At 51.6% G+C, this 14454-nt stretch overlaps 1 protein-coding gene across 1 annotated transcript in view; it reads left to right on the top strand.

Moving 5' to 3' along the window:
• The window catches only part of LOC309564357 (uncharacterized protein), a 1447080-nt gene that overhangs the window by 256670 nt on the left and 1175956 nt on the right, over positions 1 to 14454 (top strand). The window lies entirely within an intron of this gene.

Here is a 14454-nt window from a genome sequence, read left to right as displayed (position 1 = left end):
GGCATCAATAACACCACACTCCCCCATTAGCTGGCATCAATAACACCTCATCCCCCATTACCTGGAACAACTCACACTTCACTTCCCATTCCACCCGGAATCCCTGACACTGCACCCACCATCACCTGGAGCCAATGACACTGCACCTACCAATACCTGGCATCAATAACACCACCACCCCCCCCCCCCCATTACCTGGAACCACTCACACTTCACTTCCCATTCCACCCTGAATCCCTGACACTGCACCCACCATCACCTGGAACCAATGACACTGCACCCACCTATACCTGGCATCAATAACACAACCCCCCCCCCCCCCATTACCTGGAACCACTCACACTTCACTCCCATTCCAACCAGGATCACTGACACTGCACCCACCATCACCTGGAACCACTGAAACTTCCCCCAGCAATACCTGGCATCAATCACTGCCCATTAGCTGGCATCAATAACACCTCATCCCCCATTCCCTGGAACCACTCACACTTCACTTCTCGTCCCACCCAGGATCACTGACACTGCACCCACCATCACCTGGAACCACTGAAACTTCACCCAGCAATACCTGGCATCAATCACTCCCCATTACCTGCCATCAATAATACCTCATCCCCTATTCCCTGGAACCACTCACACTTCACTTCCCATTCCACCCTGAATCGCTGACACTGCACCCACCATCACCTGGAGCCAATGACACTGCATCTACCAATACCTGGCATCAATAACACCACCCCCCCCCCCCCCACCATTACCTGGAACCACTCACACTTCACTTCCCATTCCACCTGGAATCCCTGACACTGCACCCACCATCACCTGGAGCCAATGACACTGCGACTACCAATACCTGGCATCAATAACACTACACCCCCCCCCCCATCAATAACACCACACTCCCCCATTAGCTGGCATCAATAACACCTCATCCCCCATTACCTGGAACCACTCACACTTCACTTCTCGTCCCACCCAGGATCACTGACACTGCACCCACCATCACCTGGAACCACTGAAACTTCACCCAGCAATACCTGGCATCAATCACTCCCCATTACCTGCCATCAATAACACCTTATCCCCTATTCCCTGGAACCACTAACACTTCACTTTCCATTCCACCCGGAATCCCTGACAATGCACCCACCATCACCTGGAGCCAATGACACTGCACCTACCAATACCTGGCATCAATAACACCACCCCCCCCCCCCCATTACCTGGAACCACTCACACTTCACTTCCCATCCCAACCGGGATCACTAACACTGCACCCACCAACACCTGGAACCACTGACACTGCACCCACCAATATCTGACATCAAAAACACTACACCCCCCCCCCCCCCATTCCCTGGAACCACTCACACTTCACTCCCATTCCAACCAGGATCACTGACACTGCACCCACCATCACCTGGAACCACTAACACTGCACCCACCATCACCTGGAACCACTAACACTGCACCCACCAATACCTGGCATCAATAACACTACACCCCCCCCCCCCCCATAAATAACACCACACTCCCCCATTAGCTGGCATCAATAACACCCCATCCCCCATTACCTGGATCCATTGACACTGCACCCACCAATACCTGAGACCATTGACACTACACCCACCAATACCTGGCATGGATAACACCCCCCCCCCCCCCATTCCCTGGAACCACTCACACTTCACTTCCCCGTACCAACCGGGATCACTGACACTGCACCCACCATCACATGGAACCACTGACACTGCACCCACCATCAACTGGAGCCATTGACACTGCACCCAACAATACCTGGCATCAATAACAACACCCCCCCCCCCCCCATTACCTGGAACCACTCATACTTTACTTCCCATCTCAACCTGGGATCACTGATGCCGCACTTACCATCACCGGAACCTGGCACCCACCAATACCTGGCATCAATAACTACCCCCCCCATTAATAACACCAAACTCCATGACTCCCTCATTCCCAGCATCAATAAAACCTCATCCCCCATTACCTGGAACCACTCACACTTCACATCCATTTCAGCCCGCATCACTGACACGGCACCCATCATCTGGAACCACTAACACTGCACCCAACAATACCTGGCATCAATAACAACCCCCCCCCCCCATTACATGGCATCAATAACAACTCATCCCCATTACGTGGAACCACTTACACTTCACTACCCATTCCAACCGGGATCACTGACACTGCAACCACCATCACCTGGAACAGGTAACACTACACCCCCATCACCTGGAACAAGTAACACTGCACCCCCCATCACCTGGAACAGGTAACACTGCACCCCCATCACCTGGAACAAGTAACACTGCACCCCCCATCACCTGGAACAAGTAACACTGCACCCCCCATCACCTGGAACAGGTAACACTGCACCCCCATCACCTGGAACAAGTAACACTGCACCCCCATCACCTGGAACAAGTAACACTGCACCCCCCATCACCTGGAACAGGTAACACTGCACCCACCATCACCTGGAACAAGTAACACTGCACCCCCCATCACCTGGAACAAGTAACACTGCACCCCCCATCACCTGGAACAGGTAACACTGCACCCACCATCACCTGGAACAGGTAACACTGCACCCACCATCACCTGGAACAAGTAACACTGCACCCCCCATCACCTGGAACAAGTAACACTGCACCCCCCATCACCTGGAACAGGTAACACTACACCCCCATCACCTGGAACAAGTAACACTGCACCCCCCATCACCTGGAACAAGTAACACTGCACCCCCCATCACCTGGAACAAGTAACACTGCACCCCCCATCACCTGGAACAAGTAACACTGCACCCCCCATCACCTGGAACAAGTAACACTGCACCCCCCATCACCTACCATCACTTATATTGCCCCCCTCCATCACGTGCAACCACTGACCCTGGACCCCCCCAACTAAACTGGGACCACTGACACTGCACCCCTACATCATCTGGGACCACTGACACCACACCCTATATCACCTAGGACCACTGACACCATACCTCCATCACCTCACAGCACTGCAACTCCTCCTCTTTACTGGCACTGTCTCATAAAATTCATATTATTTTTATTGTTTCATTCAAATGTCTTAAAAATATACTGCTGGCACAAGAATTTCATATCACATTGATACAAATATTCTCATTGGATCTCCCCATCATGTCAGAACTAGAACAAATTTAATTTATAGGAGTTACATTTCCATCTAGTTACAAACAGATGGGTTAATGTGGTGTCTTTGCATGTTTTGGGGACATACGCTAACACTTCTATAGGGGATGATGTAGGAAATGGGGGGTGATTACACCAATAATTAAAATAAAAGATTTTAGGGGAACTTCACGCCATAAAAAAAAAAAAAAAAACAGGGTGGGGTCCCCCAAAATTAAAAAACCAGACCTTTATCTGAGCATGCAGCCTGGCAGGCCAGAAAAGGTGGGGAGCGCACCCCTCCCCTGAACCCTACCAGGCCACTTACCCTCATCCCAAAGCACCTTGCCCCCATGTTGATGCCCTGGCCAGTGGTTGTGGGGGGTCTGTGGGTGGGGGGGGGGGCTTATCATAATCTGGAAGTGCACTTCATCATAGGTGCCCCCAGATCCCACCCCCACATGTGAATGTGTACATAGTACCCCTTCCCATTCACAAAAAAAGTGTAAAAAGTGAGATCACCAGGTGGCCTTGCCCCTTAGCTAGGAACTGGCACACGGCGGGAGCCTTCGTCGGGACTGGAGGCTTTTTTTTTTTTTTAATCTTTTTTCAGGTCGCTGGTGGTGGCAGACATTGTGATTGATGATGGATCTACACCAAGGGACAAATTATTTGTTAATAAAGGAAATGTCAAAAACCTGTGTTGTGGTTTTATTTACTTTTTACACTTTTTTGGTAAATGGGAAGGGGTACTTCCACTCCATACTCATTCACATAGGAGAGGGTCCGGGATCCGGGGGCTCCCTTGTTAGAGGGGGCTTTCAGATTCTGACAAGCCCCTGGCCCGCATACCCCCACATCCCCTGGCCAGGGTTGTGGGGAAGAGGCCCTTGTCCCCATAAACATGGGGACAAGGTGCTTTGGGGCGGGGGTACAGAGCGAACAAAATGTAGATTAGTGAGCCCTCATATTTGTCTAATTAAGCTCCCCAATTTATAATGCAGGTACAAGTTTGACCTTCCATCCCTAGGGGCAATGATCCCAACCGTTAGAGTCCATGATTGCACCAATTCTTCTTCAGTCTTGATGGAGTATTGCTTTCAACTCACGAGTCATTCGGTTATTTGGTGCACACCCAACCCGAACATTGGCCGTTCGCTCGTTCCTCGAATGACGAACAAATGTTATTGTTTGCGGGATATTCGAGCGCCCGCATCCATAATGTACTGTACGTGTGCGGTGCTTGCAGTGCATTATGTGATTGGCCACAGCATGCACCCTGACCTCCATGCAGGGCCGGACTGGGAATAAAATTCAGCCTTGGAAATAATTTCATACCAGCCCCATAGCATTATTATACCAACCCAACAGCATAGCGCCATTATTTTCTTGTTCATAAAAGGTAAAAACATTCATTTTAAAGCACATTTGAAGAGTGTATTATATATAGATAAGACAGATATGAAAGCATATTAGGGCTTTATATATATATTTATATATATATATATATAAGCAAATTCCAGTTAAAAGTGGTGTAAAAGTGTGGACATGGCACAGGAGGTGGTCAGAGGCTGTGTGGGCATGGTACAGTAGGACATGTCAGAGGCTGTGGGTTTGTGCAGGAGATGCAGGGGCTGCGGACATGGTACAGGAGATGCAGGGGCTGCAGACACAGTGCAGGAGATGCAGGGGCTGCAGATACGGTGCAGGAGATGCAGGGGCTGCAGATACGGTGCAGGAGATGCAGGGGCTGCAGACGCGGTGCAGGAGATGCAGGGGCTGCGGACACGGTACAGGAGATGCAGGGGGCTGCGGACATGGTACAGGAGATGCAGGGGGCTGCGGACATGGTACAGGAGATGCAGAGGCTGCAGACACGGTGTAGGAGATGCAGGGGCTGCGGACATGGTACAGGAGATGCAGAGGCTGCAGACACAGTGCAGGAGATGCAGGGGCTGCGGACACGGTACAGGAGATGAAGGGGCTGCGGACATGGTACAGGAGAAACATAGAAACATAGAATGTGTCGGCAGATAAGAACCATTTGGCCCATCTAGTCTGCCCAATATATCTGAATCCTATGAATAGTCCCTGGCCCTATCTTATATGAAGGATAGCCTTATGCCTATCCCATGCATGCTTAAACTCCTTCACTGTATTTGCAGCTACCACTTCTGCAGGAAGGTTATTCCATGCATCCACTACTCTCTCAGTAAAGTAATACTTCCTCATATTACTTTTAAACCTTTGCCCCTCTAATTTAAAACTGAGATGCAGGGGCTGCGGACATGGTACAGGAGATGCAGGGGCTGCGGACATGGTACAGGAGATGCAGGGGCTGCGGACATGGTACAGGAGATGCAGAGGCTGCGGACATGGTACAGGAGATGCAGGGGCTGCGGACATGGTACAGGAGATGCAGAGGCTGCGGACACGGTGCAGGAGATGCAGGGGCTGCGGACACGGTGCAGGAGATGCAGGGGCTGCAGACACGGTACAGGAGATCCAGAGGCTGAGGGCATGGTGCAGGAGATTCAGGGGCTGCAGACATGGTGCCGCAGGGGCTGCGGACATGGCAGGAGATGCAGGGGCTTCGGGCATGGTGCAGGGGCTGCGGACATGGTACAGGAGATGCAAACCACCTGCTTTTCTCTACACCAAGCCCATCAAACCATGTCTTTATGGACCTAGCCTTCAAGGCTGCTGATTGGGGATGGGGTAGAACCAGCCCCTCTGTACTGGGCCCAGGGGCAGAGAGGGGACTTTTTATTTTCTATGGGGCACAGGCAGAGTATTACTGAAAGCCATAACTTCCAGCAATTATAAAAAAATTCCCTCAGCCCCAATCGTGTTGCAGTGAGGCCTGAGGGCAGATAGGGGACTTCTTACTGCTTTTGGAAGCAGGTGGTGTAATATTGATTGTTCTGGCAAGACTGTGCCCATTGTAGTGGTATAAGTGCAGTGGAGTCAATGAGTTAGTAGCTGCTGGAGGGATACCTGCTCAGAGCCAAGTCCCCAGAGGTGTAAGTGTGTTCAGTTTGTGTATGGTGTGTGTGAATATAGGTGGTTGGGAAACTACTGCTGGCTGCTGGCTCACCTGCGATCATGCTGCTGGCTACTGGCGCGTCTGTGTGGGAGGGATCGGCGCCGTGACAGTCTCAGCCAGTCAGTTGATGCACCGCCCACGCCGAGTGTGACTTCATGCCACTCACGGCGGCTGACGTAGAAAGAGTATATTGGACGGATCGGATTGCACTCTGGAGCGCAGTGGGGGCCGGGACGGCAGCGGCCATCATCACAGCGGCAGCCGCGGCCCCAATGCTTAAAGAGGCCGGCCCCAAAGCGGCCCCAGGGCCGGCGGCCCACCGGGAAATTTCCCGGTATCCCGGTAGGCCAGTCCGGCCCTGCCTCCATGCTTTGGCCAATCAAATCATCTCTGCCATGATTGGACAAAGGCAGGCTGCCTTTAGCCAATAAAGGCTCAGGGGCTAAGTACACGCCCCACACTTTATAAAGGCTGCTCGCACAGCAGCCACGTGTAATGTGACTGTGCGGGCGAGACAGCAAGTAATTGAGACAGGGAGAGGAACGTGTTTGAGGCAGGGAGAGAGAGTAATTTGCAATTTATCAGACAGTGCAGTGCAGTGCAGTGGCGGCTGGTGCTTAAAATTTTTGGGGGGGGGGGGCGCAAACAGAAAAATGAGTGACCAGCGTGCCCCCAATCAATGCAGAGTGCCACAGCATTGCCCCCAATCAATGCAGAGTGCCACAGCATGCCCCCAATCAATGCAGAATGCCACAGCATGCCCCCAATCAATGCAGAGTGCCACGGCGTTTCCCCCAATCAATGCAGAGTGCCACAGCGTGACCCCAATCAATGCAGAGTGCCACAGCATTGTCCCCAATCATTGCAGAGCGCCACAGCATTGTCCCCAATCATTGCAGAGCGCCACAGCATTGTCCCCCAATCAATGCAGAGCGCCACAGCATTGTCCCCAATCATTGCAGAGCACTACAGCATTGTGCCCAATCATTGCAGAATGCAACAGCATTGTCCCCAATCATTGCAGAGCGCCACAGAATTGTCCCTAATCATTGCAGAGCACCACAGCATTGTCCCCAATCAATGCAGAGTGCCACAGCATTGTCCCCAATCATTGCAGAGCGACGCAGCATTGTCCCCAATCAATGCAGAGCGCCACAGCATTGTCCCCAATCATTGCAGAGCGCCACAGCATTGTCCCCAATCATTGCAGAGCGCCACAGCATTGTCCCCAATCATTGCAGAGCGCCACAGCATTGTCCCCAATCATTGCAGAGCGCCACAGCATTGTCCCCAATCATTGCAGAGCGCCACAGCGTGCCTCCCTCAATGCAGTGTGGGCCCCCCCCCCCGAGACCAATGCACTTACCTGGCGGCGGTTGCCTCTTCAGTCCCGGCGGCGGCTTTTCCTCAATCTGTCCCCCGGCGCGTCTACACGAGTACTTCCGGTCCCACCTCCTCCTCGGCCAATGGCAAGGGGTGTGCCTTGCGGCCAATCAGGAAGCGCATATTGGATGCGCTTCCTGATTGGCCAGGAGGAGGATCGGTGTGGCAATAGCGAATTTTCATTCGCTATTGTCACACAATGGGTGGAGTCGGGACGCACTGCTCTGCGCCCCGGCTCCACCCTTTGCATCGCCCTATTAGAGCCTCTGGCTCTAATCAGGTGATGTTAAAAAATAATCCCCATTAAGCTCCATGCGTCCGGCGCCCTGCATGCAGATTAGGGGGCCGGACGCATGGATGGAGGGGGGGGGGGGGCGGCGCCCCTGCGCCCCATATACACCGCCCGCCACTGGTGCAGTGTAGTCTAGAGACTTTGCTAGCAGTGAGTTAGGCAGGCAGAGCAACACCTACCTACACACACCTCCTTCTAACAGAGCCACACCTACCTACCTACACCCACCTCCTCCTAACAGCCACACCTACCTACCTACACTCCTCCTCCTAACAGAGCCACACCTACCTACCTACACCCACCTCCTCCTAACAGCCACACCTACCTACCTACACTCCTCCTCCTAACAGAGCCACATCTACCTACCTACACCCACCTCCTCCTAACAGTCACACCTACCTTCCTACACCCACCTCCTCCTAACAGAGCCACACCTACCTACACCCCACCTCCTCCTAACAGAGCCACACCTACCTACCTACACCCCTCCTCCTCCTAACAGCCACACCTACCTACCTACATCCACCTCCTCCTAACAGAGCCACACCTACCTACCTACACCCACCTCCTCCTAACAAAGCCACACCTACCTACACCCCACCTCCTAACAGCCACACCTACCTACCTACACCCACCTCCTCCTAACAGAGCCACACCTACCTACCTACACCCCTCCTCCTAACAGAGCCACACCTACCTACACCCCACCTCCTCCTAACAGAGCCACACCTACCTACCTACACCCACCTCCTCCTAACAGAGCTACACCTACCTACACCCACCTCCTCCTAACAGAGCCACACCTACCTACCTACACCCCACCTCCTCCTAACAGAGCTACACCTACCTACCTACACCCCACCTCCTCCTAACAGAGCCACACCTACCTACCTACACCCCACCTCCTCCTAACAGAGCCACACCTACCTACCTACACCCACCTCCTCCTAACAGAGCCACACCTACCTTCCTACAGCCACCTCCTCCTAACAGAGCCACACCTACCTACCTACCTCCCACCTCCTCCTAACAGAGCCACACCTACCTACACCCCACCTCCTCCTAACAGAGCCACACCTACCTACTTACACCCACCTCCTCCTAACAGAGCCACACCTACCTACACCCACCTCCTCCTAACAGAGCCACACCTACCTACACCCACCTCCTCCTAACAGAGCCACACCTACCTACCTACACCCCACCTCCTAACAGAGCCACACCTACCTACCTACACCCCTCCTCCTAACAGAGCCACACCTACCTACACCCCTCCTCCTCCTAACAGAGCCACACCTACCTACCTACACCCACCTCCTCCTAACAGAGCCACACCTACCTACACCCCTCCTCCTCCTAACAGAGCCACACCTACCTACCTACACCCACCTCCTCCTAACAGAGCCACACCCACCTACCTACACCCACCTCCTCCTAACAGAGCCACACCTACCTACACCCACCTCCTCCTAACAGAGCCACACCTACCTACCTACACCCCACCTCCTCCTAACAGAGCCACACCTACCTACCTACACCCCACCTCCTCCTAACAGAGCCAAACCTACCTACCTACACCCACCTCCTCCTAACAGAGCCACACCTACCTACACCCCACCTCCTCCTAACAGAGCCACACCTACCTACCTACACCCACCTCCTCCTAACAGAGCCACACCTACCTACACCCCACCTCCTCCTAACAGAGCCACACCTACCTACACCCCACCTCCTCCTAACAGAGCCACACCTACCTACACCCACCTCCTCCTAACAGAGCCACACCTACCTACACCCCACCTCCTCCTAACAGAGCCACACCTACCTACCTACACCCACCTCCTCCTAACAGAGCCACACCTACCTACCTACACCCACCTCCTCCTAACAGAGCCACACCTACCTACCTACACCCCACCTCCTAACAGAGCCACACCTACCTACCTACACCCCTCCTCCTAACAGAGCCACACCTACCTACACCCCTCCTCCTCCTAACAGAGCCACACCTACCTACCTACACCCACCTCCTCCTAACAGAGCCACACCTACCTACACCCCTCCTCCTCCTAACAGAGCCACACCTACCTACCTACACCCCTCCTCCTAACAGAGCCACACCTACCTACACCCCTCCTCCTCCTAACAGAGCCACACCTACCTACACCCCACCTCCTCCTACCAGAGCCACACCTACCTACCTACACCCACCTCCTCCCAACAGAGCCACACCTACCTACACCCCTCCTCCTCCTAACAGAGCCACACCTACCTACCTACACCCACCTCCTCCCAACAGAGCCACACCTACCTACCTACACCCCACCTCCTCCTAACAGAGCCACACCTACCTACACCCCACCTCCTCCTAACAGAGCCACACCTACCTACACCCCACCTCCTCCTAACAGAGCCACACCTACCTACACCCACCTCCTCCTAACAGAGCTACACCTACCTACCTACACCCCACCTCCTCCTAACAGAGCCACACCTACCTACACCCCACCTCCTCCTAACAGAGCCACACCTACCTACACCCACCTCCTCCTAACAGAGCTACACCTACCTACCTACACCCCACCTCCTCCTAACAGAGCCACACCTACCTACACCCCACCTCCTCCTAACAGAGCCAAACCTACCTACCTACACCCACCTCCTCCTAACAGAGCCACACCTACCTACCTACACCCACCTCCTCCTAACAGAGCCACACCTACCTACCTACACCCCACCTCCTAACAGAGCCACACCTACCTACCTACACCCCTCCTCCTAACAGAGCCACACCTACCTACACCCCTCCTCCTCCTAACAGAGCCACACCTACCTACCTACACCCACCTCCTCCTAACAGAGCCACACCTACCTACACCCCTCCTCCTCCTAACAGAGCCACACCTACCTACCTACACCCACCTCCTCCTAACAGAGCCACACCCACCTACCTACACCCCACCTCCTCCTAACAGAGCCACACCTACCTACCTACACCCACCTCCTCCTAACAGAGCCACACCTACCTACACCCACCTCCTCCTAACAGAGCCACACCTACCTACCTACACCCCACCTCCTCCTAACAGAGCCACACCTACCTACCTACACCCCACCTCCTCCTAACAGAGCCAAACCTACCTACCTACACCCACCTCCTCCTAACAGAGCCACACCTACCTACACCCCACCTCCTCCTAACAGAGCCACACCTACCTACCTACACCCACCTCCTCCTAACAGAGCCACACCTACCTACCTACACCCACCTCCTCCTAACAGAGCCACACCTACCTACCTACACCCCTCCTCCTAACAGAGCCACACCTACCTACACCCCTCCTCCTCCTAACAGAGCCACACCTACCTACCTACACCCACCTCCTCCTAACAGAGCCACACCTACCTACACCCCTCTTCCTCCTAACAGAGCCACACCTACCTACCTACACCCCTCCTCCTAACAGAGCCACACCTACCTACACCCCTCCTCCTCCTAACAGAACCACACCTACCTACACCCCACCTCCTCCTAACAGAGCCACACCTACCTACCTACACCCACCTCCTCCCAACAGAGCCACACCTACCTACCTACACCCACCTCCTCCCAACAGAGCCACACCTACCTACCTACACCCCACCTCCTCCTAACAGAGCCACACCTACCTACACCCCACCTCCTCCTAACAGAGCCACACCTACCTACACCCCACCTCCTCCTAACAGAGCCACACCTACCTACACCCCACCTCCTCCTAACAGAGCCACACCTACCTACACCCACCTCCTCCTAACAGAGCCACACCTACCTACACCCCACCTCCTCCTAACAGAGCCACACCTACCTTCCTACACCCACCTCCTCCTAACATAGCCACACCTACCTACACCCCACCTCCTCCTAACAGAGCCACACCTACCTACCTACACCCACCTCCTCCTAACAGAGCCACACCTACCTACCTACACCCACCTCCTCCTAACAGAGCCACACCCACCTACCTACACCCCACCTCCTCCTAACAGAGCCACACCTACCTACCTACACCCCACCTCCTCCTAACAGAGCCACACCTACCTACACCCCACCTCCTCCTAACAGAGCCACACCTACCTACACCCCACCTCCTCCTAACAGAGCCACACCTACCTACCTACACCCCACCTCCTCCTAACAGAGCCACACCTACCTACACCCGCATCTTCTCCACTACAGAACACCCAATAGAATACAGAGATCAGAGGTGAGCGCTGATAAATATTTCCTCTTCTAGATGACTGATATCAGTGTGTAATGCGGCCGTTATGACCGTTGTAAGGAGAATCCTTCTAATACTCGGGAGATCTCATCTTACAATGATTAGTGAGTCTCCGGTGTATGAGGAGAATTCACTCTTCTAAGTTCGGTGTTTTTGTGTAGAAGATAAATCTGTATGATCCTCTAAAAGCTCCTATTGGCTGAGAGAAAAACTTTTTATTTTTTTTTTAAATTGCCCCTCCAATATTGTAACGGTTTATAATATTTGCAGTAACAGAAGATCCCCCAACATGGGCGTTGTATGATAATAAAGGAAGATAATCTATGGATGGTCATTGTCCTCCCACAATAGTGCTGAGTGAGGTGGGCGGGACTATGAATCTCCATAGAGATGAATTGTTTTCTCTCCAATCCTGGATGTATTGTGTCCGTGTGTGATCTCCTGTGATGACGGTTGTAGTATGGGGGGGGGGGGGGGATATCCTCTACAATAGTGACATCTCCAGGTGTACTGTATAAGTTTACCCCCCTCAATCATATGGGCTGATCGATCCTCTAAGCTCTATTCCTAGCGATTCTACTGTTTGGAATAAGAAATGAAGTTTCTAGAAAATGCAACAATGTATCCTGAGAGAATGAAGAATCCAATCAGACAGAGATTGTTCAATCCGCTCCTAGGAAGGTTTGTTTTACCGGTAAATATTCTTCCATTGTATCTCTATAGAAGTGTGAATTGTTACTCTGTAATTGTCAGTAATGTTACAGATGAGTTCCATTGTATTTAGGGGACAATAAATCGGTAGAAGAAAGGATCTCCTCTATAGATGAGAAATGTGAATGATTTCTCTGGGATCGGATTAGAAATGTTAGGGAGGAGCTTCACTCACCATGAAATATTCTTCCATTGTATGTATAGGGAAGATAGAGAAGTGTGATTGGTCCATTGTATGTATAGGGAAGATATAGAGAAGTGTGATTGGTCCATTGTATGTATTAGGGAAGATATAGAGAAGTGTGATTGGTCCATTGTATGTATTAGGGGGGATATAGAGAAGTGTGATTGGTCCATTGTATGTATTAGGGAAGATATAGAGGAGTGTGATTGGTCCATTGTATGTATTAGGGGAGATATAGATAAGTGTGATTGGTCCATTGTATGTATTAGGGGAGATATAGAGAAGTGTGATTGGTCCATTGTATGTATTAGGGGAGATATAGAGAAGTGTGATTGGTCCATTGTATGTATAGGGAAGATATAGAGAAGTGTGATTGGTCCATTGTATGTATTAGGGGAGATATAGAGAAGTGTGATTGGTCCATTGTATGAATTAGGGAAGATATAGAGACGTGTGATTGGTCCATTGCATGTATAGGGGAGATATAGAGAAGTGTGATTGGTCCATTGTATGTATTAGGGGAGATAGAGAGAGAAGTGTGATTGGTCCATTGTATGTATAGGGAAGATATAGAGACGTGCGATTGGTCCATTGTATGTATTAGGGGAGATATAGAGAAGTGTGATTGGTCCATTGTATGTATAGGGAAGATATAGAGAATTGTGATTGGTCCATTGTATGTATAGGGGAGATATAGAGAAGTGTGATTGGTCCATTGTATGTATTAGGGGAGATATAGAGAAGTGTGATTGGTCCATTGTATGTATTAGGGAAGATATAGAGAAGTGTGATTGGTCCATTGTATGTATAGGGAAGATATAGAGAAGTGTGATTGGTCCATTGTATGTATTAGGGGAGATATAGAGAAGTGTGATTGGTCCATTGTATGAATTAGGGAAGATATAGAGACGTGTGATTGGTCCATTGCATGTATAGGGGAGATATAGAGAAGTGTGATTGGTCCATTGTATGTATTAGGGGAGATAGAGAGAGAAGTGTGATTGGTCCATTGTATGTATAGGGAAGATATAGAGACGTGCGATTGGTCCATTGTATGTATTAGGGGAGATATAGAGAAGTGTGATTGGTCCATTGTATGTATAGGGAAGATATAGAGAATTGTGATTGGTCCATTGTATGTATAGGGGAGATATAGAGAAGTGTGATTGGTCCATTGTATGTATAGGGAAGATATAGAGAAGTGTGATTGGTCCATTGCATGTATTAGGGAAGATATAGAGGAGTGTGATTGGTCCATTGTATGTATTAGGGAAGATATAGAGAAGTGTGATTGGTCCATTGTATGTATAGGGAAGATATAGAGAAGTGTGATTGGTTCATTGTATGTATTAGGGGAGATATAGAGAAGTGTGATTGGTCCATTGCATGTATTAGGG

Source organism: Pelophylax lessonae (assembly GCF_965119305.1).
Source record: "Pelophylax lessonae genome assembly, chromosome: 9".
Lineage (NCBI taxonomy): Eukaryota > Metazoa > Chordata > Amphibia > Anura > Ranidae > Pelophylax > Pelophylax lessonae.
The sequence above is the reverse complement of the archived record's forward strand: the minus strand, read 5'-3'. Positions and strand labels throughout refer to the sequence as shown.